Raw genomic sequence first — 24,802 nt, 5'->3', positions numbered from 1 at the left:
TCAAAGGGAACCGCCTCTCACGGAGGCACTCCGAGGAAGAGGCTGGCTCCAGAAGCCTCAGCTGCTGTCCCAGCTGTCACCTCCAAAACTGAGCAGTGGAATGGGGTGCTGCCCACACAGCATGGGAAGGAGGTCCCTGCTGTGTCATGGCCGGACAACCTCCTCTCTGCCCCCAACCCTTGTCAAGGCAGATCCCCACATACAAGGAGCCCACCTTGGCCATGAATATATCAACTCCTCCCCCTCTAAGCGCCTCCCTCGAGGTGCTGGCCAGTCACTGGACTAGTTTGGGGTGTTCCTTCCTCTCTCTCTCCCTACCAGCTTTGGGGAAGCCTACCAGGTGCCACTCACTGACAGGGACACAAAGATGACCAGTCAGGAGAGAGGAACACAGACAGCAGGCCCAGCCTCTGATCGGTCTAGCACAGCAGGAGAGGGGGTACCTTCTGGCAAATCCCTGGAATGTCCCAAATGGGGGCAGCACGCCTGAAGGGTGTAACGCAGGAGGATCCTGGATAAGCCAGAAATACAGGAAATGCTGGAGGTTGCAAAATCGCCACCCTGTGCCAGGGTCAGAGGCGGGAGCTCTCCCCTTGCCCGGGGAATAACCCGAGCCCCCAGTCTCAGAGAATGCCCTTCGAAGCCTCCCAAGCCTTCCTATATAACTGTGTGTCAAGTCCAAGTCCATATAAGATCTGGCCCGTGACCAATCTCCCTGCTCGCTCCCCTCCAGTCCCTGTGGCATCCTGCTGCTCCTCAAACAGACCATGCACACGCCCCACCCCTCTCACACAGCCCCCGCTTCCTGCAGGACCTGCCCCTACCACCCCAGACTCACCGCCCTCCAGCCCCTCCAGCCCCTCCAGCCCCTGGCCCTGCTTTACTCCCCTCCCCGCGTTACTCCTGTGCTTGTCTGCGGTGGAAGCTTCGCAAGGCGCTGTCCTGCGCGTGGTGGCACCCCAGCAGCTAGAACAGGGCTTGGCATATTGTAGTGCTTAGCGGCTGAATGAATGAATGAACTCTCCCTTCCTTTACACACCACACACTTCCCCTGCTGACCGTTGTGTGTGTGTGTGTGTGTGTGTGTGTGTGTGTGTATTGATGATGTTGAGGGGAGTGAGTGAGGCAGGGCTGGGAGTCAGAGTGTCCTGTGGCTGCAGCCTCGGTCTGTAAAATGGGCTGACAACACAGAGCACACCAAGATCCCTGACTGAAAGTCCAGCTCTGTAAGCGGCCTCATGTCCACCCTTGACCTCCTGGTCAACCCGCCCTGGCAAGGAAAGGGCACAACTTCGGGAGGTTGGATTGGACCAAGAGACGCACAGTGCAGGACAGCCACGAAGTCACACGAGCGGGCCCAACCTTCCCACCACGCACGATGCTTATCTGCGCACAGACTGTATCTGCATTTCTGGATGGTATGCCTGAGCCTCGTGAGCCACCTGCCCTGCAAGTGTCCGGCACATAATGGGGGGAGGGACCATCTACTAAGACCCTTCCTGAGAGCTCACATGTATGGTCTCCTGGCACTGTCTTCACCACTCCTGGAAGTGTCTTCCTGGCTCACTTCAACCTCACAGTGGCCCTATGAACTAGGCACTATTATTATCCCCATTTTACAGAAAGAAAGCACAAGGTACATCCCTGGTGCCTATGGCTGGCTCTGTGTGGTGGTGGAAAGGACTCAAGAAGGTGAAGGAAAGGTTGTGACCTCAGGTCCCAGTGCCAGCTGTGAAGTCCGGTGTGAGACGTAATCTCTTGGAGTATCTTTGAGAAGCAGCCGTGATGCCAATACCTCCTCCCCACACATGAGGCATGAGAGCACGTGGCTAATTCATCAACTATGACATATGAGCGGCAGCTGGTGCTATTTAAGGGACACGACAATCCTAGCGATTCCTCAGCTGTTTCCTTTAGAAGGGAAGGAAGAGCACCGGACAGCCACGAAACACCAACTGAAGCTCGGTGCTCCGCCGAGACGTGTTGCTCGTGAAGGTGGCGATGCCACAGAGCGCGGGCTTGGCGTTCATGGCAAACGGTGACGGTGGCAATCGGTGGCAATCAACAGAACTCGAAACAGATAAAAACCCAAGCTCATTATACAAGACTATTTAACACAACTGCAAATCAACCAACTGCTATAAAAGGGGGGCGGGGTTCCAGATGCAAAGATTAACATTTAGTACGCAAGTGAAGAGGCAGATTGGTGGATGAGTCTTCCCTTCGGATATCTTTTAATGCAGTAGTGGTGCCATATTTTCAATAACATTCTTACGTTGTTAAAAACACTAGCGCACACACTGAGGTATCTTCAGTGAGAACCAACTTCCATTTTCCAAAGTATCCTCCCAAAATGAAACATCTTCATTTTATCCTAGTACCTGCTGTTTCCAATTCAGTATTAGATGAATGAGGTCAAACATTCTTCTAGGACAAGCTAGAGGGGAGCCAGGCTGTGAGGATCTCCACTGAGGCCTGGGGAGGGGGCGTCTGCAGCACACCGAGCTGCCCAGGCACTGGCCTATACCCGCCCCCCACCCCCACCCCAGCAGGGCCTCCATGCCCACATGGGCCATCCCACCCCCAGGCCCGGAAGGCCCCTGCTTACATTCCAGGTAGCAGGCAAAGCATCTGGGAAAAGAAGGGATACCTCCCACTCCCACAAAAGCCTACTTCACTTGGGGCCCATCTGACCTCTGGAACACCCGATGACCGACTCTGGTCATGCTCAAAACAGGCAGGACCTCAGGGAGAGTGGCCACCAGGAGGGAGCCCGTCAGAAAAGCTGGCTCCTGAGAACAAGGAAGACCCCGATTTGGATAAACCGAGGGAGAACCAAGAGTGGTCTGGAAGCAGCCAAGAAGAAATGGAAGTCTTTAAAAGCCTCCCCTGTAACTGAAAATCTCCTGAATTCCTGGTTGTCGAGAAGATTCTTTCACTGTTTCAGGGGCAGGGAGAGGGAGGCTGGGGAGCAGTGTGCTGGTGGCTGGGAGAAGGCGCAGGGCCTGGCACCCCAGGCAGGAGGGGAGCACCTAGAAAGAGCCCACTCTGGGGGTGGAGGGCTCCCAAGCCCTTCTGAGGTAGGCAGGGACACAAACCTAGGAGAAAGGCAAAGGCAGCATAAACCTCAGAATAGGAGACCCTTCTATACCACTGGGCAGAGGACCAGAAGGGGAGGGGAAGCTCCTAGGAATCAGGAATCCTCTTAAATCGCTAAATGAATAGGTACCGTGGTGGACAGCAGCCAACGCACCAAAGAATAAACTCCAGGTCTCAGTCACCTACACAGCACCACCAAGATCAAGGTCAGCTTTCCACTGGCAGTAAAAGTGAGTCATCCTCACCTCCCCTACTTACAGGGGAGGGGAAGGCTATGCCTCATCCCCTCAGACCCCGCCTTACGAGAAAGAGGGACTCAGTCAGGACGGCTAATCAGCATACAGGGAAGACCCCAAGGGCCCCTTTCTGCAGCCCCAGGCTCCCACCTCAACAAATGCTGCTGAATCTCACAGCTCCATGGGCTGATATGGGGTATTGGTAGCAGGGAGCAGGGAAGGTGACATTGAGTGTAGGAAGCCAGCCCTTGCCGAATTTTATGGCTTGATCTTGAGATAAATCACTCTGGCCCAGGAAACTGACTCCAAATAGATTTATAGGTTTTAATATTTGTTTGGGGCACTAAAATTAATTGAAAGGTGTCTTTTTTCAGTTATTGTTCTGAAATGTGGACCTTGGACTCCGACACTCACTTTTATTGGCATAATTATAGTCGCCTGGAAATGGGATTTGTCTGGAGTCCTCACTCCCCAGGGAACAGTGCTCTCTACAGTTCTAGGCCTGCTTGAGTTCCCAACAGCCAGGATCAATTCCTCTGGTAGAAGCCAAACACGCTCCAGTCCCCTCGACAGTCTTGGGACCCTACTAATTTGCTAACCTCACATCCTCCCAAGGTTGTCAGTTATGGGCCTGAAGGCCCTGGGGAGCCAGGGGATGAGGGGAAGGTGCTGACTATCCCCAGATCAGTTCCTGTCAGCCACCCCAGCGACCCAATTTCACAGGGAGTGGCAGCATGGAGCAATACTTAGCAGCTGGTGACCCTAGGCAAGGTACTTAACCTCTCTGTTTACTGTCTCAATTTTCTCTTCTCTAAAGTGAGGTTGATGATAATATTACCTGTCTTACTGTGCTAAGTGAAATAAGTCAAAGAAAGACAAATACCATGATTTCACTTATATGTGGAATCTAAAGAACAAAATAAACAAAATAGAAACAGACTCACAGATACAGAGAACAGACCGATGGTTGTCAGAGGGGAGGGGGTTATGGGGATGGATGAAAAAGGCGAAGGGATTAAGAAGTACAAATTGGCCCTGGCTGGTTTGGCTCAGCAGCTGGAGCATGGGTCCACCGGCCGAAGGGTCTCAGGTTTAATTCTCATTCCTGGGTTACAGGTTCAATCCCCAGCCCCAGTCAGTGTTGGTTGGGAGGCAATCGATGTGTCTCTCTCACATCAATGATTCTCTCTTTCTCTCTCTCTCCCCCTCCCTCCCTTCTACTCTACCTAAAAAAATTAATGAAAGAATATCCTTGGGTAAGAATTAGCAAAAAGAAGTACAAATTGGTAGTTATAAAATAGTCATGGGGATGTAAAGTACAGCATAGAGAATACAGTCAATAATATATAATAACTATGGTGCCAAGAGGGTACTAGAATATTGGGAGGAATACTTTGTAAAGTACATGATTACCTAACCACTATGCTGTACACCTGAAACTAACACAATAATATTAAATGCAAACTATAATTGAAAAATAAAATAAATACGTATCTCACAGGGTTTTTATAAGGGTTAAATCAGTGAATAATTTTAAAACACTTAAGCCTGGCTGATTTGGCTCAGTGGTTAGAACGTCAACTTATGGACCAAAGGGTCACAGGTTCGAGTCCCAGTCAAGGGCACATACCTGGATTGCACATTTGATCCCTAGCCCTGGTTGGGGTCGTGCGGGAGGCAACCATCAATGTATTTCTCTCACATGGATGTTTCTCTCTCTCTCTCTCCCTCCCTTCCTTCCACTGTCTAAAAAAATCAATGGAAAAACATCTTCGGGTAAGGATTAACAAAAAAAAAAAAGCACTTAGCACAGTGCCTGGCACATGGTAAGTTTAAAAGAACTGATTTGTTGGTGACTCAAAATTTTAAAGTTATTTGAAGAAAGAACCTTGTGACTAAAATGAAACTTAAAAACCGTTATTCTAGAGCAGGGGTTACAAGCTTCCTGCAAAGCACCAGAAGGTAAACATTTTAGGCTTGTGGACCGCACAGTCTCTGCTACAATCAGCCAAAGGCAACGGGGACGCACCCGGGCGACAGGCAGAGCTGTGTGCCAGCGAGTCACTGGGGAAACCAGGCGGGGTCTGGGGCCAGAGTTTGTCGACCCCTAGACTAGACCAAGTCCCTTGTTTTACAGACAAGGAGACAGAGCAGGGAATTCTCTGATATCACTGGAGCCCAGGCCCCTGCCCTCCTAGGCCAGGGCACGTTCTCGAATCAAGAGCCCCAGATAAAGAAAGAGACACAGTCAACACCGCACCCCAGCAGACAGGCGCCCTCCGCGTTCCACCGGTTGAAGAGGACACCTTGAAAAGGAGTGAACTGAGGCCATCTGCAATAAATACAAACCCTGGGCTCCCTGCAGGTGGGCGCGGGCCGGCGTCTCCTGACTCATCTCTGCAGGGCCCAGCAGCCAGCACAGGGGCTTGCCACGTGGAGTTCTCTGAGAAGACCAGTAACTGTGGATGACCCTGCAGGGAGAAGATGCCCCCCAGGAAGCCAAGGGCACCTTCTGTATTTCAGCCAACTCTGGGAGTGTTGACTAAAGGAAGCCCCCTACTCGTGACACAGGGAAGCCACTTGTAAAATAATTAAAGTATGAAAGGGATATCACACAAAGCATTTACTAGCTATGACTGAGTCCACATGATATAAATGGGGTTTTATAGACATTTGTTTTTTCATCCCTCCACAAAAGACTGCAAGTAGAAAATAACATCTGAACCTCACTGAAGGTCTGTGAGAAGGAACAATACTCCCTTTCTGTGAAACCAGTGCTTATGGCCCCCGAAATCTCTGACACTCCGCCCACCAAGAAATAGGGTCTCCATTCCTTTCCCTTGAATCTGGGCTTGATGACTGCTTGACTCATACTGTATGGTCACGACACTGGGCCAGTCTGCAGGCCAAGCCTTTAAGGAATCGGCAGCTTCTCCTTCCTATTTCTTGGGACATTCACTTTGAGAACCCAGCCACCATACTTGGAGGAAGCCCAAGCAGCCCCATGGAGAAGCCCACGTGGGGAAGAACCAAGGGTCAGTGCTCTTAACGTTCAATCATTTGCTCAGGTCACAAAGCTGTCTGCTTCCACAGGTAACACAGGAAAATATTCTTTTGTTAGAAATTTGGGGGATGAGGTGAGAAGGTAGACCCCAGATTTAACATTCTGTTATATAAATAAAGAACTGTAATATTGTGATTTACAATAAGAAATTTATCTTTGACTGTTCCTGGCACTAAGCTCCTAAAACCCTTGGAATTTATAATGGTATCCTGATATTCATAACAAAACCCTTTCCACCAGGGTTTGTGTTAATGAGATGACTTTTGGAAAGCACATAAGGATGCTGCAGCTGGCTGCCAGGGGAACCAACCATGTGATTGAAGGGTCGGAACTTTCAGTTCCACCCTTTGACCTCCATCCAGAGCAGCAGTCCTCAACCTGTGGGTCGCAACCCCTTTAGGGGTCAAACGACCCTTTCACAGTGGTCGCCTAAGGCCATTGGAAAACACATATTTCCAATGGCAATTCATAACAGTAGCAAAATTACAGTTATGAACTAGCAACAAAAATAATTTTATGCTTGGGGGGTCACCACAACATGAGGAACTGTATTAAAGGATCGCAGCATTAGGAAGGGTGAGAATCACTGATCCAGAGGGAAGAGAGAGGCTGGAGATGGAATCCAATCGCCAATGGCCCATGATTTAGTCACTCAAGCCTATGTAATGAAGTCTCCATAACCCAAAAGAATGAGGGTTGAGAGCTTCCAGCTGGCGAACACATGAAGGCCCACGATGAGTGGCATGTCTGAGAGGGCATATAAGCTCCATGCCCTTCCCCACTTTGCCCCATGAAGCTCTTCCATCTGGCTATTCCTGAGTTATATCTTTTTATAATAAACTAGTAATCTAATAAGTAAAATGTTGAGTCCTGGAATCCATTCTAGCAAATTAATTGAACCCAAGGAAGGGGTCGTTAGGACCTCCAATCTATAGCCAGTTAGAAGCAAGGGTGACAGCCTGGACTTGCAAGCAGCATCTGAAATGGGGGACGTCGGGGGGTAGTCTATAAGACTTAGCCCTTAACCTGTGGGACCTGACGCTATCTCCAGGTAGAAAGATTCAGAATGGAGTCGAACTGTAGGACACCCAGTTGATGTCAGACAATGGCTTGGTGGTGTGGAAAACCAGCACACACTGCATATTAGGGGCAGAATCGTAAGAAGCTATTTGTGGAAAGAAAAAGTAAGTCTCAGGAGGATCTGAAGGTAAGGCCAATATTTTCGACATAAAAAAATTTTGTCTTGATGCATGAGCACATCCATGAATTTGAGAATAAGATCTATAGTCCCAAACCCAGATGTAAGATGACAATTGGGAGAAGTCCCAATTTCAAGTATTCAAACACACATCCTAATTTGGGTTCAGAAAATATGGCCACCATTACTCACAATATGAAAGAAAATTCCGGCTTAAAATGCTGAGTTATAGTAGCTGTCTCAACTCTAACATAACTCTTCTAGATGATCTGAATTTGAATAACAAAACTTTGCCAGGTTTAATCGAGTGAGTTAGCTCTAACATGCACCCCTGAGCCCTGACAGTTTGGCTTAGCGGTTAGAGCGTTGGTCCGGGGAACAAAGAGTCACAGGCTCGATTCCAGTCAAGGTCGTGTACCTCAGTTGTGGTTCATCCCCAGCCCTGGTCAAGGTTGTGCAGGAAGTGACCAATTGATTTGTCTCTCTCATATCAATGTTTCTCCCTCTCCCTCCCACTCTATCTGAAGATAAATGAAAAAATATCCTTGGGTGAGGATTTAAAAAAATAATAAATAAATAAATAAATAAAATGCACCCCTGAGTTAACTTTAGATAAGAGTATTTACCACTAGTTGGAGAATGGACGTCAAATAGAACACTCTTCATTGTAGTGCATTTGGTGCTAAGATGATCTTTCCAACAAATATTTTAACTGTCAATGTGCTAAAGTGATTCAAGTGCCAATTATAAAGTTTCTGGTTATCAAAATCCTGGATAACAAAAATTACTGTTTCAAAGTCTAAATTTGCTAAATAGGTGCTTTAGGAAAAAAACTGGAGACGATATAAAAACATTCTTTGCTTTACCAAAATATTTACTATGGTTGTCTTTAGGTAATGCCTACCTTTTGTGAATTCAAATTACAATCACATGTATCAAAGTTTTATGTAAATAAATATTTAGGAACCTGCATTTGTTACATGAAAAGAGGTGGCCTTGGGCTGAAACTGGACATGTATTATTCAGAGGGTTCCCAGTGCCAAGTGACATAGCCCAGCCCAAACTTGCTTATGCTGCACTTCCCAAAATTCAGCGCTTTGTTCGGTGTCCTCTCTCAGACCTGTGTACCAGTTGTAACATTATCCTTGACCTTGTATTGACATTTTATTAAACGTAGTTCCTACTGAGCAATAATGAAATGACAAGTTTTCCCTTTAACGCACAATGAATAAATACATGGCTTTAAATTTTTACAAGTTCATGGGCATTCAACTGGAAATCGGCCTACATTCCATCAGTAGTATGAATGCTGTACTTCAAGGCACAGCAGGGGGTGGAGGGGTGACTGAACAGAGAACCAGCCTTTGGTCTCTCACTGGCAAGTATGGTGTGTGACCTTGGCCAAGTCACCTGCTTTCTCTGGCCTCGGGGTCCCCACTGAAAGCACTGAATTGACCCAGCTGGCGCTCCAGTCACCTCACAAGAATGCCATCCAGGAGTAATAGCCCTGGTGTTGCTGACGAACGCATGAAGGAAGGTGATAAGGGACAACCACCATCCACAGCAATCGGGGGGCTCAGGGTCTGTTCACCCACCGTGAGGTGAAGCGTTCGGCTGGCCTCCTTCCTCCCTGCCTGCTGAATGCTGGAGCCAGACAGCTTGGGGTTCGAGCTATTGAGGTCATACGCAGGCTGCTGGGGAACTAGGATCCTGGTACCCTAGTGCTTTGCTGGTTCTAAAATCTATTACAGATACATTAAGTAAACTTGGCCCTAATAAGGTAACTAAAATCACGAAAACCCCGTGGGGATACACCGAAGCTAGACTGCTGGAGGTTTAAAACCAGGTCCCTGCACCCCGGCCAGTGTGGCTCAGTGGTTAAAGCGTCAGCTCACACGCCAAAGGGTCGTGGGTTTGATTCCCGGTCAAAGGCATGTACCTGGGTTGCAGATTCAATCCCCGGCTCTGGTCGGGGCACGTGTGGGAGGCAACCAATCAATGTGTCTCTCATATCGATGTTTCTCTCTTTCTCCCCCTTCCTCCCTCCCTTCCACTCTCTCTAAAATACCAATGGAAAAAATATCCTCAGGTGAGGATTAACAAGAAAAAAACAGAAACAGGTTCCCGAGAGCGTCCACAGGAGCTCAGCCAAACTTCTTGTCTTTACTGCCCTCTTCTAGGCTGTGGACTCCTGGAACCCGGAGGAAGAAAACATAACGTCACTCACCAGCAACCCTTTCCCCACATCCTTCCGTGGACACAGCCGGACGTCCACATCCTTAAAAGACCTGGAACACCGCCTGGCACAGGGTGGGGATAATCTCCCTTATTGGGAAAAAGTCAGTTTTATCAGGAAGGAAGGAGCTGCCACCCGGCCAAGTCAGGCAGATCTAGAGCTACTACTTCCGGGGCAGGCAAATGTCGAAGATGATGTCACAGGGATTCTTCCTCACTATATCTCAGAAGCCCGGCACTGGCAACCTCAGGAAGAGGCGATTGGGGACCTCCAATATTAACTCATCCAATCCCTAGAAGAAAACACCCAGGTGTGAAATGACTTGACCAAGATCACCCAGCTGGCATTAGTGGCAGACCTAAGACCAGTGACCTTTCCAGAACACCACAAGGAGACCGCAGCATAACTTGTCAGTCGCTATGTGTGATGGTTAAGAGGCAAAACTGGAGCAAAATGGGCTAGGCTGCTTCTTAGCTGTGTGACCTAGGGGAAATTACCTAACCTCTCTGTGCCCTCATTTGCTCATCTATAAAATAAAGGCTATGATGGTTAATCAGGATAACACATGCAAAGTGATCACTAAGCACTTTAATACTGTAATACTGAACCAATGTGGTTTTTTTGCCCTGGCCTGTTGCTCAGTGGTTAGAGCATTGGCCTACGGACCGAAGGACCATGGATTCAATTCCCAGTAAAGGGCATGTACCTGGGTTGCACATTCGATCCCCGGCCCTGGTCAGTGTCGTGCAGGAGACAATCAGTCGATGTATCTCTCTCACAGCGATCTCTCTCTCTGTCTCTCCCCCTTCCCTGCCTTCCAGTCTGTCTAAAAAAAAAAATCAATGGAAAAATATCCTTGGGTGAGGATTAACAGAATATCGTCTTACAGTTCTAGAGGCTAGAAATCCACGATTAAGGTAGAGCAGGGCTGGTTTCTTCTAAGGCCTCTCTCCTTGGCTTGCAGGTGGCTGCCTTTGCACTGGGTCCTCTCACCTGGTTGTCCTTGGTCTGTGTCTGCTCTGTGTCCCACTCTCTTCTTTTAAGGACAGCATTATATTAGGGCCCATCCACAGGACCTCATTTTACCTTAATCACCCCTTTATGGGCCCCATCTTCAAACAGTCACATTCTGAGGTCCTAGGGGTTAGGACTTCAACATGGCGTGGGGTAAGGGGTACAATTCAACCCATACCAGCATGGTGGGTTAGCTTTCTTTCTCTTTAAGAAAGCAATACAGCCCTGGCCAGTTTTCTCAGTGGTTAGAGCATTGGCCCATGGACCAATGAGTTGTGGGTTCGATTCCAGCCAAGGGCCCGTACTTCGGTTGCGGTTTGTCCCCGGCCCTGGTTGGGGTCGCACAGGAGGCAACCCGTCAATGTGTCCCTCTCGTGTTGATATTTCTCTCTCTCCCTCGCTTCCACTCTTTCTGAAATAATTTTTTTTAAAAAGAAAGAAATACATATATAGAAATCCATAAATCCTTGCCCAGGGCACTGTGCCAGGCTAGACTGAACTGGTTCTGAATCTGGAGAGGTGTCCAAAATGAGTAAGTGCCCTTCCTCATTCTATAAATATGCATTTTGCTCTAAAAAACTTTTTTTTTCATGAGCATGGATCCTATGGCCGGCACTGCCCCAGCCCTGTGGGAAATCCACAGATGACTCAGACTAGGATAGTATCTTCAAGGTACTTATGATCTCAGAGAACAGTCAGGCAAAGATCCAAGAAATGATGGGAGTGACAGAAAGTGCTAAGTGCCCTAAAGATTTATAAACCAATGCTGGGAGGAAGAGGAAGACAAAAATGACCGTAGGAGAAGAGCATAGAAGAGTCCAGAGGGGACGGATTTGCCCCGGAGGTTGTTGCGCCATTGCCTGAGGCCTGGGTTATTTGCAGGTATGAAGGGAATTGTGGTTTGGGGAGGAGACAGTGGTGTCCACCACCATCTTCCTATGGCCTGCACCTCCTAGGGCCAGAGTTTCCAATCACAGGGGCAAGAGAACAGGCCCTGCTAGATTCAAGGTGTCCAATCCACTCTGAGAAGCAATTTCCTCTTTCAGTCCCCATGATCACCTGCAAGGGCAACTGCTGTCTGCCATTAACCATCCAGAGCCTCAGCCCCTCAGGCATCGCCAGTCCTGCTGTCCAGGCCTCCAGCCACATCTGTCCCCTCCCTCTGGACAACTCTGCCTGCTGGGATTCTCTACCGGGCCCAGTGGCAGGAAAGTGGAGGGGCTATTAGAATGAAGGGGCATAGAACCCATTTACTGAGACCACACAAGAGACCTTCATGGGATACCTGGGGTCCCATGCCCCAATATCTCCCATGGGTTAAGAAATAATAATATCTAGAAAAGGCAAAACTGTAGCAAAAGAAAGCAGATCAGTGGTTGCCAGAGCCGGGGGGGTGGGGGGGTTGCTTTTGTGTTTTTTTTAAACCTCAATTACGTTGAGGTATATAAAATTGTATCTCAATAAAGCTGACATTTCCCCAAATAGATATAAAATAAAATCATATTAAAATTTGGTGATGCAAATATTAATCATTGTTTATCCAGCCATCACTCCCTTCCCCACTTCCCTGCAAGCAGAGCTTACCTCTTCCTATAGATGAGGCAGAAAACATCAAGATTTGCTTTCTCAACCTCTACTAGAGCTGAGGAACTGGTACTGATTCATTTCTTTTCAGTGGGACTTGAAGGAAATTTTATCAGGGGATTCTGGGAAATTTTACCCTCCCTAATACATTAAGACACAAGAGGAACTAGAAACTCAGCTTCCTGCCTCTCTTCAGATACAGTGACATGAGAATGTGATGTCTGGAGCAGTAGCAGCCATGCTGTGACCATGAGAAGACAAGCCTGAGGAAAAAGGCCAATAGGCTGAAAATGGTAGCCTAGAAAGTTAGAATGAGTCATTGAAATTATTCTAAATAGACACCTCTCCAAACAGGACATACAAATGGCCAAGAGACATATGAAGAAATGCTCAACATCACTAATCATCAGAGAGATGCAAATTAAAACAACAATGAGGTATCTCCTCACACCTGTCAGAATGGCCGCCATCAACAAATCATCAAACAACAAGTGTTGGTGAGGGTGTGGAGAAAAGGGGACTCTAGTACACTGCTGGTGGGAATGCAGACTGGTGCAGCCACTATGGAAAGCAATATGGTGTTACCTCAAAAAATTAAAAATTGAACTTCCATTTGATCCAGTGATCCCGCTTCTAGGAATATACCCTAAGAAGTCTGAAACACCAATCAGAAAGAATATATGTACCCCCATGTTTGTGGCAGCACTATTTACAATAGCTAAGATCTGGAAACAGCCCAAGTGTCCATCAGTAGACGAATGGATAAAAAAAGCTGTGGTACATATACACAATGGAGTACTACGCAGCTGTAAGAAAGAAAGATCTCTTATCCTTTGAGACTACATGGAGGGACCTGGAAAGTATCATCCTAAGTGAAACAAGCCAAACAGAGAAAGACAAGTTTCATATGATCTCACTTATTTGTGGAATATAATGAACATAACGGTCTGAGGAATGGGGTAGTCCCAGAGACGTGGAAGTGGGGTACAGACTGACAATCCCCTAAAGAGGGGGGTGGTGGGGGAGAGATAAACCACAGAACTTATATGCATGTATGCATGAATAGTAGACATGGACAACAAACTGGGGAAAGGGCAGGGAGGGAGAGGGAGGGGGGAATCAGTGTCGGGGGGGGGAGAAACATCTGTAACAAAAATTAATTAATAAAAAAAAAAGAAAAGAAATTATTCTGACCCACTGACTTAACAACAGTAGAACAGTTGTCTTTGGACTTCTGGTATGTGAGTCTACAAACACCTTGTTTTTCTTTTTACAACATTTTTTTTCTTTATTGATTTTTTTTTTTTATCCTCACCCGAGGACATTTTTCCATTTTTTGTTCAGATAGAGCAGGAGGGAGAGAGAGAGAGAGAGAAACATCAACGTGAAGGGACACATCGAGTGGCTGCCACCCGCACGACCAACCAGGGCCGGGGACAAACTGCAACCGAGGTACGCGCCCTTAGCGGAAACCGAACCCGGGTCTCTCTGTACCACAGGCCGACGCTTTAACCGCTGAGCCAAACCGGCCAGGGCTCTTTATTGATTTTACAGAGAGAAGGAGAGATAGAAACATTGATAAGAGAGAACACCGATTGGCCACCTCTGCATACCCTCCACTGGAGATTTGGCCCACAGCCTGGGCATATGTCCTGACCAGGAATCAAACCAGTGACCTCTTGGTGCATGGGTCGATGCTCAACCATTGAGCCACACTGGCTGGCCAAACACCTTGTTTTTAAAGCCACTGTTAGTCCCATGGGTTTTTGTTGTTGTTGTTGTCGTTGTTTGCCAATAGCCAACATCCTACAAGCCAGGTGTTTTTCTCTCTCCAAACTTCCATCTCCAACCCCAAAACTGAGATCATGAAGAGGTATAAGAGAGAACCTTGTGGCTGGAAACTGAGCCCCATCAGACAGCTGAGTCCATGGTCCCCTCAGATAATACTTTCCTCTCTAGTCCCTAAACAAAATGAGGAAACAGATGCCAGTTTCCCTTGTAGGTGAGCCCCTCCCCCATCACCTCATGTGCAGCCTGCCATGTAAATGATACTAGTGTCTGTCAGGTGTGACCCACAGGCTTATATTCTTTCTGGTCCCTGTGGCCATAGGCACCCATTTGTCCAGGACAATCCCAGCTTCCATGTGTCCTGGCACAATTATTAATAGCACCCCCTTTCACTCTCAAAAGTGTCTCCTTTCCCACAAAAAATCAGAGGCGCTCTGGCTACCTCGACACACTTTTCTTTCTCCTTTCCCGGTACTTCCTGTACTGGAGGAGCATGAGGCCGTTCTGTCTTCCCCACCAAGATGCCGACGGGAGGCAGGGGCCCTGCCAGGATCGTCTCACCTCATTCAGAGCCTGGGCACATCCGCTAAACTGAACCAAAAGTTAACAGGGTGAGAGCCTTCGGCGAAAGGACTGAGGCAAACCCGTACAGTGTAAGCGTGAGGAGCAACTTTTGGAGGGAGAAGAGGAGAAACTGGGTAGCCCTCCCCATGCGCGCTGTCAGCACAGGGTCCAGTGTGAAATGGGCAGTGCACACCCGGGCATCCAGCTGGTTGGTGCAACCACGCTGCAAAGGCAGGCATGCTCCTTGTAGCCTGTGGTGGCACCCAATGAACAGAAGAACCCACAGACACCAACCATCCTGTAGATGCAAAGCAACAGAAAGCCTCTGCTCCCTGAGAAAGCCCAGGGCACTGTAGACCGATCCCAAGAGACAGATAAACAGCATGCTCTCAAAAACACTTTGATTGTGAATGTCATGCTATTTGGGGAACACATCAAGATGTGGATTCTCCAGGAGGCCACTTTCTTGATCTCACGGCTTAAAATCATAAGTATCCCAGCAAATGCCCCACAAATATGGTAAAGACCTGTGGTGAGATCATGACGTCGCTACCCCAGGGGTCAGGCCCTATAAGGGAACAGCACAGGGAATGTCAGCTGCACCTAGTCCGGATGGACCCACACACATTCTTTCTGAATAACTCAGGCTCAATTGTCACAGCTACAGTTAGGCATTTCCATGTATCTGCTTCTCTGTCTCTCTCCCTCATGGAAGCTAATTTTATTCAGTGAGGCAAACAGAGAATGCCTAGCACTGTGCCTGGCACATAATAGACGCTCAATAAATACCGATTTCTGAGTCACTTACTTATAAGCCAAAATGTATTCTGGGTGTTGGAGGGAAGAGCTCACAGTGTGTGCTGCTGCTTCTCTCCTGGCAATCTGAAAAGCACCGAGCCAAAGCTTCTCAAAACCTCTACATCACAGACGGCATCCATGCAGCCGGCTCAGCTAAACGTACATCTCATCTTCAAAAGCTCCTTCTGGGCTCAGTTAGGACAGAAGTTGGCTGGGTTGTCACAGAATCTTAGCTTGACAAAAGAAGGCCCTTCCAGCAGAAGCAGGCAGGATGGCGCAAGGCCTGGATGGCATCTCCCCGAACGGCCCAGGGGCTGGGCAGTGGCTGAGGCTCACGGGAGGCCTTTCTAGATGCAAAAACCTTCTGGTAAGAGAAGGCCTCATAAGCAGTACGTGCCGGCGTGTTCTTGCTCAGACGTGGGAAGCATCTGAGTGAGTGTTGATGTAGTCAGGACTGCATCAGCGACTGCACAGGGGGATTAGCGAGGTGACCACTAAGATGTCTCCTCAGTTTGAAATTCTAGGAACTCGAGATGCTGGGCTTGGGGGAGTCAGTGTGACGAATAGTCTGGGGCATGAGTAGCAGCTAGAATCTGCATAGGGCACCCTTAGGGGAAACCTGGACAGAAGCCTCATCTGTAAGTGCCTGGCCTGAGTAAATGGCAGGGGAGAACATTCTGGCCTGCCTGGATGACTGTGTGCAGGCTTCTGCTAAGAGATGAAGCCCTGGGGCCGGAACAGCCCCGCATGCAGCCCTGCCCCACCTCCACCAGTGTGCCACAGTCCTGCCCGCCCTTCTAAACAAGGCCTTTCTCTCCTCCTCCTCCTCACTCCCTCAGGCCACTCAGGTCCTGAGCATCTCTCCAAGGTTGAGACTCAAGTTGGCGAAGGGTGAAGAGCCCCAGAATCTTCCTGGCACCCCTGAGGACCTAGAGACCACAGGCTGATCTCTGGTTCCCAGAGAGACTTTACATGCTAATTCCTCCTCTTGGGGACCTCCACACCACACCCAAAGGCAAAACAGAGTTTCCAGGGAAGATTTTTCCTCACCCCAAATCCAGACCAAGACTGACAAGACCCCCACCTCCCCACCCCGGCCCCACAATCCATGCACCAATGAGCTGATGTCTAGTCTGTCCTTTCTCCAAGCGTGCAATCCTCAGCAGGGGCTCATTTCAGGCAGGGCTTGCTGATCCAACTCCCAGTCTCACGCCTGGCCCTGGGGGTGTTATCTGAGACCAGAGAACACCCCTCAACACCCCCACCCCAGGCCACCACCCCCCAGGACTGGCCCAGCAAATGCGCAAGCTTCCTGTCCACACTCACTTGGGAGTCCCCTGATTTTTCTTAACATCTTCTGTGCTCAGCTCTTCTTTGAAAGGATACTAGTTACATGTTATACAGCATTTCTAGGTACTTGGTAGTTGGAAGGTTTTCAAGACTTTTTACTCCACTGTGGTACTAAAAATATTCTAAATCGGTGTTGGGATACCCTCTCTGGACTTGTTTATGGAAACTTCCCTGGCTGACCTCCCACCCCAGACTGACTGGCCACATCCCTGCAGATCCAGTCATAGCCGGAATACCTACTATGTGCCGGGCACCATCTTAGGCTTCAAGGATTCAAAACTAAAAAGACTGGAGCTCTGTCTGGAACACCTCAGCTGCATAAGAATGCGGCGTGGCAGGAAGAGAGTAGCCACTCTTCTGTTTATTGCACTCTGCTCTGTGCCCAGGTTGTTACAGCTTTTAAGTGGCTTCGTATGCCCACACCCTGTCTCCCAACAAGACTGCCTCCTCCACATCCTCCCTGTCCTTTACTCGTGCCCCCGGGGCCTGGGACAGCCGCCCTACTCACCATGGATGTTAAAAACGAACATGCCTGTCCCCTAACTGCCTCTAATGCGTCCAGCTGACGCTCACTCTTGGCTGTGGCTGGGTTCTGCCAGCTGGGCCTCCAGCATGACACAGCATCCCGCCTGGCTTCCCTGATGACAGCGGCATGTGGCGTGACAAAGGATTCTCTGACAATGGGAGGAAGAGGTCTCCTCTATTGTCTACGGCAGCCCCACCATGGTCCACTCAGCAGCAGACCTTTGCCCACTCCCAGGTCTGTAGCTCCTTCCCACACAGCTTCATTGTGCTTCTACCCTGTGCATCACGTTGTCTGTAAGACAGTGCCACTGGATTATCTACCAGCAACTCAAATACAATGTATCTAATATGGAACTCTTCACAATCCTCCCCACTCCAACCTTAGCAGGCTTGCTCCGGCAACCAGAAGGTCACACCTGGGTAAAGACCGCCATCTACCCAGTCAGTGAGGCCGAAAACCTCATCCTTATCTCACAAAGCTAAGCAATCACTGAAGACTTTACTCCCTAAATATTTTTAAATATTTTCAATATTGTCCATCCCCATATACAAGGCCCTGGGTCCAGGCCTCATCTCCTGTGACCTGGACACAGTACAGAACATGTCATTTCCTCATCTGTCCTGCAACTGCCCAGCTCCCTGTCGTGTTCCCTTCTGATCCAATGTGGCACGCCTTGGTTCTGCTTAAACTTGACTCTGCTTAAAGCCCTGTCTCCATGCCCTACCTTCAGGCGAAAGCCAAGGTCCTCGGCCAGGCTCACAAAGCTCCTCAGATCTGAGCCTTGTCTGCCTCTCTGCCCTTGTACTCCACCTCCCTGCTTCCATCCCTTCCAGTACCCAGGCAGCCTCAGGCCTCCACACCTTCGCACATGCTGTTCCTACCCCTGAATGCCCTTCTCCTTTCTCCTCTCCTGGTTAATTCTCTTTCATGCATTCAGATGCAGCTCCCACGTTTTCTCCCTTAGGAAGCCCTCCCTGAGCTTGAGGCTAGAACAGGTGCCCCTTCCTTGTCTGTGCTACTGTAAGGCCCTCGGAACTTTCTCTGCCACTGCATTTACTGCACTGTACTGAATTGATGTCTGCACTCACCACACCACACTGAAGTCAGCTGTTTATGTGTCTATCTCTCTGGCAAGACAGTGGGCTTCTTGAAGGCAGCAGGGCAGTGCCTGTTCACTGTTGTAGCCCAGGTTCTGGCACAGAGCCGGGCATAGAAACAGAGCCCAATCACTATGCAGAAGCTCCTTCTGTCTACAGGATGACCCACCGAACCTTCTTAGTCTGCTCCGCTCCCAGTCCCAACTCCCACAATCCCCCCTCCAGTACTTGTGTACCATGGCTGCAGCTGAAATCCTCCGCAAGGTCCTCCACAATCCCAGACCTATCTTTAAATTCATCTTTTCTGTGAAATCATCCGCAACTGGCCCCAGACCACTGCTATGATCACTGCCTCCCATACTTTATCCATCCCACGCCCTGCGTAAATTAGCACTTGGATCTGGCTCCATGGCTGGATATGAGCCAACAATGGACATAAAAATTCCAGAAAGTTCTAGGTCCTCTACTCACAAAACTGTAATAATGAGGAGACATGGTGGGCCACCTCAGCCCTGAGCGGTGAATCTGAAGTCTGAAGACCAGGGTTCAGATCCCTGCTCTACTACTTACTTATGGCTTGGGGGTGTCACTAACCACAGCAGCTCAGTTTCCTCATCTGCAAAACGGGAATCATGATAACAGCCTCAGAGGACTACTATAAAAAGCAGATGAGATCAGTTGCGTGAAACACTTTGGAAAGCACAAAGCCAAATCAAGTGTCAGGTATTACAATAGTCTCCAGCGCCAACTGACCCCCTACCCGACTCCTCCCACTGGGGGTTTTTGTCCTCACTTGAGTCAGGTGAGAACAAAATGAAATCTGTGGGTCTTCTTCACTTACAGAAAGTTTCTGAGGACCTTGCCATGGGAAGGGAAAGCAAAAGGCCAAACTTAAGCGTGCTGGAAGGCCCCAAGGTCCACCATCTCTCCCAGATCCCTGCATGCCAAAGATTAAAGAGAGGGCTGGGAAGGCCAGGCCAGTCACAGTAATCTCAAGACTGTAAGATAAATTCCAGAGCCTTTCCTGGAACCAGAAGAGAGGTGAGAAGATGTAGAATTCTCACTCTCTGGGGAGTAAGAACCCCACTTTTTTTTTTTTTTTTTTAAAGGAAAGCACCATGGTAAAGAAGAAGATTGGATGAGGCATCAAAAACCAGATTTCTTATCCCACTTTGCCAAGGGCTCCCGGCCACTTTGTGCAAGTCATTTCATCCCTCTGGGCCTCTGGGTCCTCACATGGAGATCAGCTCATCAACAAGACCTTCCCAGCTCTGGGTGCCTAGGATCTGAGGATGGGTCTGTTCTCACCTTGTTCTGAACCACACAGCTCTGGACTGGTTCAATTCAGAAATAAGAGGCAGATGTCGACAGTCAGCATGGCGAGAATTCAGGGAGAAGGCCCCCATCACAGCATTGTTCTAAATTAACTGTGCAGGATGAGGCAGGAGGGCAGAAGAGCAAAGCCTGAATGTGAGCAGCTGAGCTCAAGTGGCCAGTGAGTCAGCACTAAGACCCAGAGGTAGAGGATCAAAGAACATCAAAAAGGGCTGCCACATTATTGGTTAAGCTATGCAAAAATACCATCATGTTTGGAGAATTCCCCAAAAGTGCAATTTGTCCGTCTGTTTGTGCCTCCTGTTGTCTATGTGGGCTCAGGATTTTCTCTCCATCCTAACCACCTTCCACTTCTTCCTTCATGATCTGAACTGCAAACAACAGAATCTTAAAAACAAGGGCAGTGAACTCCACAACTGAGAAGAAATTGGACAGTGTCAGGGACCCCAGAAGTGAGTTTGGGAATGAATAGATACAAAGTAGGCTCATATTAAAACATCTACACAGACCTGTAAGACAGACAGTAAACTCAGGCAGAGACTGAGTGAGACCTTCACCAAAGCCACAGCCTACCACAGCCCATCACAGCCCAGCAGAGCCAGGGCAGGACCATGGAGAACAACTTGTGAGCTCATTGCTCAGCAGAGTAAATTGTTGGGTGGCTTCATGGTCATTTCCCACTAGCTGCTTAACTTCTACAGAAGGACACATAGTACCTCTGGACCTCCCTGGGAGGTTCCAAACAGTCTGCAGTAAAAAATAACAATGGATAGTAGGTTCTTCTTCCTCTGTCACGTCCTTCTGCATTTGTTCTAGGATAGAAACTGGCATTTTGAGTCCCTCACAACCCACATATGTGAAATTGATGAAGTCCCAGGGTGCTTGCTCTAAAATATTTATGATTTATTTCCTCCTACAGAGTCTGAATCATCTGTGTTATTGCATTGTAACTTAGCTGTTTCTGCTATACTATCTTTGTGTACCCCAAACACAGTAGCATATCTAGCCTAAGGTAGGTGCTCAATAAACATCTGTTGGACTGAAAAATCTTACATTTATCTCCACAGTTAGGTTTCTGGCAAGCTGGGGCCATATGTTACATTTTCTTTGTATCCATTTCAAGCTATACAAACAGGTAGGTACTCAATATTTGGAAGATCCAATATATATTTGGAATAAATGGAATCAGTTGGCTGAAACTAATAACCCTTCTTCAGGCTGTGTCTGAGAACCTTCATGTACACGAACTCTGAGAAATACATACACACATGTTGAAGCTCTGCTTTTTAGGGGGTTTTCCCCATCCCTGGAGATGGAGGGGAGAGGAAGCATAACCTGAGATGATTTCTCAGGGGTCTACATTCTGAACCCAATGGTTTTAAAACCAGTAACTAAAGAATAAACCTTGGATCCAGTAAGAACTCCATTAACACACCCATATGCACATAGAAATGTTACATAAACATGTGTACTGTACGCATTTAATACATGCAGGTATGATTCTGGAGTATGATTCTGGAATATATATACTAGATGTATCAAAACTGATAACCATTCACCAACAGGATATTTTCAGATGAGTGATAATAACAGCAATACAGACTTCTATTCTTTAGTGGCTGTTGTGATTAAGACTGGTAGCAAATCAAAAGTGTTTTGACAGAGTGATTACCAGCATTAATTTACCCCCTTTCTTGGGTTCAGTACTTCTTGGGGTGCCAAGACCTACTCTGGGGGGAAAAAAAAACTTATCCATTATTTCAACTAAAAATCATAGACTGAGAAGAGAAATTCTGAAGAGGGGAAAGTAGCCCTTCTCCCACTGAGAGCCCCATGCTCATTTGTAAAATAGGGTTAATATCCCCTACCTCACAGGACTCTCTTAAGAAATGCAATGTATGGGAGGGGGTCACCCTGTAAAGTCATACAAACATATTATTATTCTTGCAATCTGTTAATCACTGATGACATTGTACCCCAGAATGCAGTACAAAATTACTGCCTCCAAACCTACACAATCCAGAACAGACACTTGACACAGCAGATGAGGTGATCTACGTATAAACCTGGTCCGAGTGCATCCTGTGAGGGGTTGAACATCTGTGAGGGGTTTGTTCGGTGCATTCTGTTCCGGTGTAAATTGGGTTTTCTTGAAAGCCAGGCAATTTACCCACGAGGTTCGCAACCGAGATTCCTGAGGTTTTGGGCACAGACCCGGCGGTTGGCCTGAGGGCCGGGGCCTGCGGGCCCTCTCCGCCCAGAGGGCGGCACCTTCTCTCTCCAGCTCGGTGGCAGCGGCGCTCGCTCGTGCTGTGTCACTTTCACCCGCAAGAGCCTGCAACCGCCAAGAAGCCGAGGAGCCGGCAGCTCCAGCGGCTTCCTTCCGCAGCATGAGGGCCTCTTGCCCGGGAGATAATCCCTGGCCATGGAGCAGGAGCCCAGCGGGCGGAGCCGGCAAAAGCGTGCGTCCGGGCATCCGGCAGCAGCGAGGGCGGCAGCGCGGGGCCTGGGCCGGGACCTGGGCCGGGACCGCCAGCCAGCCTTTGGCCCACACTGCCTCCGGGACGAAGAATTGTGTGGGGGACGCAAAGCGCACCGATTCCCTTCAGGGTCGATAAAGGCAGCAGCAGGCTCGGGCTAAGTACCCACAGAGCGCCTCCTACAAGGGTCAACCCGAGAGGGGGGAGGGCACGACATGCGCGCTTCGGTGGCTTCTCCAGACCCAGCCAGACACCCCTCCACAGCGCCGCCAAGTAGGCAGCCCGTCAATGGGGTCTGGGGACATCGGAAATACGGAGGTAGAGACTGGGGGTCTCCAGCCAAACCCCGGCCTGAGACTCCCTTGTGAACCCCGCACACACGCAAACACGACCCCCTCCAAGTAACACAGATGCGCGTGCGTGTGTGCGCGGACACCCAGGACTACGAGGCCAGCTGGGACCACCAGAGGGCTGAAAGGACCTATCTCCACGGAGATCAGGACCCACGCGCGTCCCCACTACTCTGCAGTCTGAGGTCCCCGCCCCCAAACTCCCCCCACACACGCGGGATCGGTGTGTACACACAAACAGCTGGGCGGGGGTGGCAACGCCTCACTCCCGGGGGTGGGGACGCACGCGGGGCAGCCAGCCCTCCCTCCCCTTTACGAGCCGCACCCCCTTCCTGCTCACGGCTGCCCCCCAACCCCAACCATGCAAACTCCACGAATCCAAACAGCCAACGACGCCCAGATGAGGGACTCGGACCCCGCTTGTCTTCTAACGCCAAAGGAAAGACACGCTCAACTCCGACGCGCGTTCCCCGGGACACCTCCTCCAGACGCACCCTTGCTCCAACACGCGGCCCTCGGGAGCCCCAGACCTCCGCGGCAGACGGAGCCACCGCCCCCTGCCCGCCCTCCCCCAAGATGAGCGTCTGGGACCTGTCACCTGCTCTACGTCCTAAAAAACCCGAGCCGGAGCCCACCCCGTGGCAGCTCGAGTCACTCGCCACCGCGAGCCTGGTTTTTCAGAGCCTGTCAACTTAACCCCCGCTCCGCCGGGAGAATCGATTCCCAGGCCCAAATTACACCGCGGCGACAGTAATGGCAATTTTAGAAAGCCAACAGAATCACCACCGAGGAGTATGTCCGAAACTGCAACCTCAATGGATCCACGACTTGGTTTCCTTCTCTGCTCCCATCCCCCGTGCCCCCCGCGGCCCGCGGGCTCACCAGGGACGGAGGGAGGGTGCAGAGACTGTCTAGACGACAGCCATCCCCGCTCCCGCGGGGCCGGGCGCGCACACACACACGGCCGCTGCCACAGACACAATCAGTCACCAGAGGAGGGAGGGGCGGCGTGGAGACACTCTCTCGGGGTCCCTCCTGCAGCCGCAAGGGCAGCAGTCTTTGGCGGGGAGCGGCTACCCGGAGCCGCGCTCCTACCTCGGCGGAACATGGTCAGAACAGCTGCAAGTTTGGCTGCTACTAAACCAACTGCTTCATGCAGCAAATGCGGGCTTGAAAACAAAAGGGAGAGGAATCACGCTCGCTCTCTTCCTCCCCCCGGGTCGGAACCCGGCACATGACAGCGCTACACAGCGCGGTTCCAACGCCAGCCGGGCTCCAACCGCGCGCCCCTCAGTACCCCCTCCCCACCGCAGCTCCAGGGCTGCGGCTCCCCGCGGGGCGGAGCACCCGCTAGGGAAGGGGCAAACCTTGGGAGTGGCGAGATCGTGGAGTGTGGTCCTCGACAGAGAAGGGGACCATGGATGAGCGTGGACGCCGGGCTGCCCCAGGCGCAGGGAGGGGGAAGGGGCTAATTGTTTTGGGCGGTTTTCCCGGATTTACCTATAAGCACGCGCACGTCACGCAGTCCTCCCAGGTCCCCGAATCGATCGGCAAGCTGAGGTGACTAAAAGAGGGGGGCGGACGGGGGGGATGCTCACCTCGGGGTTTCTCTGGCCGCCGCTCGCAGCGTGAGTCGGGGGTGGGGGAAGGGGGCAGGGAAGGGGAAGGGAGGCAGGAGGCTCTGGAGAGCCGACTCCTGCCGCAAGTTCCGCGCGTCCCAGCTGCGGAGGGGTTCGGGCGCCCCAGAGCACAAACCCAGCCAAGAAGGGAGGGAGGGAGGGAGGGAAGGGAACCAGGGAGGGAGGGAGGGGCGGGTGGGGGGAGGGAGTAGAGGAAGGAAAAAAATATATCCCTGTTCTGACACAGGGAAAGAGAATGTAGGAGAGTGACGTCCAGGCCCCGCCCTCCCCTCCGGCCACGTGCAAAGACTTGAAAGGAAAGAGGGCGGCGGAAGGCTTGCTGGGTAATGTAGTTCGCCTTTCTTTCCGGGGATGGCGGGCAGTGGAGAACCCGGCGCCGCGGGGACGCCCGGGATGCCGCGTGAGCATCCGAGATATCCCAGTATAACGAGGCCGAAACCCGC

At 50.1% G+C, this 24,802-nt stretch overlaps 1 protein-coding gene across 5 annotated transcripts in view; it reads right to left on the bottom strand.

Moving 5' to 3' along the window:
* Nucleotides 1–24,386, bottom strand: part of CTIF (cap binding complex dependent translation initiation factor) — a 250,086-nt gene extending 225,700 nt beyond the window's left edge. For all 5 annotated transcript variants that reach the window (XM_036244763.1, XM_036244764.1, XM_036244765.1 and 2 more), the window contains exon 1: nucleotides 24,318–24,386. The gene's annotated coding sequence lies outside the window, so the exon portion shown is untranslated. The remainder of the gene's footprint in view (nucleotides 1–24,317) is intronic.
* Nucleotides 24,387–24,802: the final 416 nt, after the last annotated feature.

This window comes from Molossus molossus, unplaced genomic scaffold (assembly GCF_014108415.1).
Source record: "Molossus molossus isolate mMolMol1 unplaced genomic scaffold, mMolMol1.p scaffold_m16_p_6, whole genome shotgun sequence".
Classification (NCBI taxonomy): domain Eukaryota; kingdom Metazoa; phylum Chordata; class Mammalia; order Chiroptera; family Molossidae; genus Molossus; species Molossus molossus.
The sequence above is the reverse complement of the archived record's forward strand: the minus strand, read 5'-3'. Positions and strand labels throughout refer to the sequence as shown.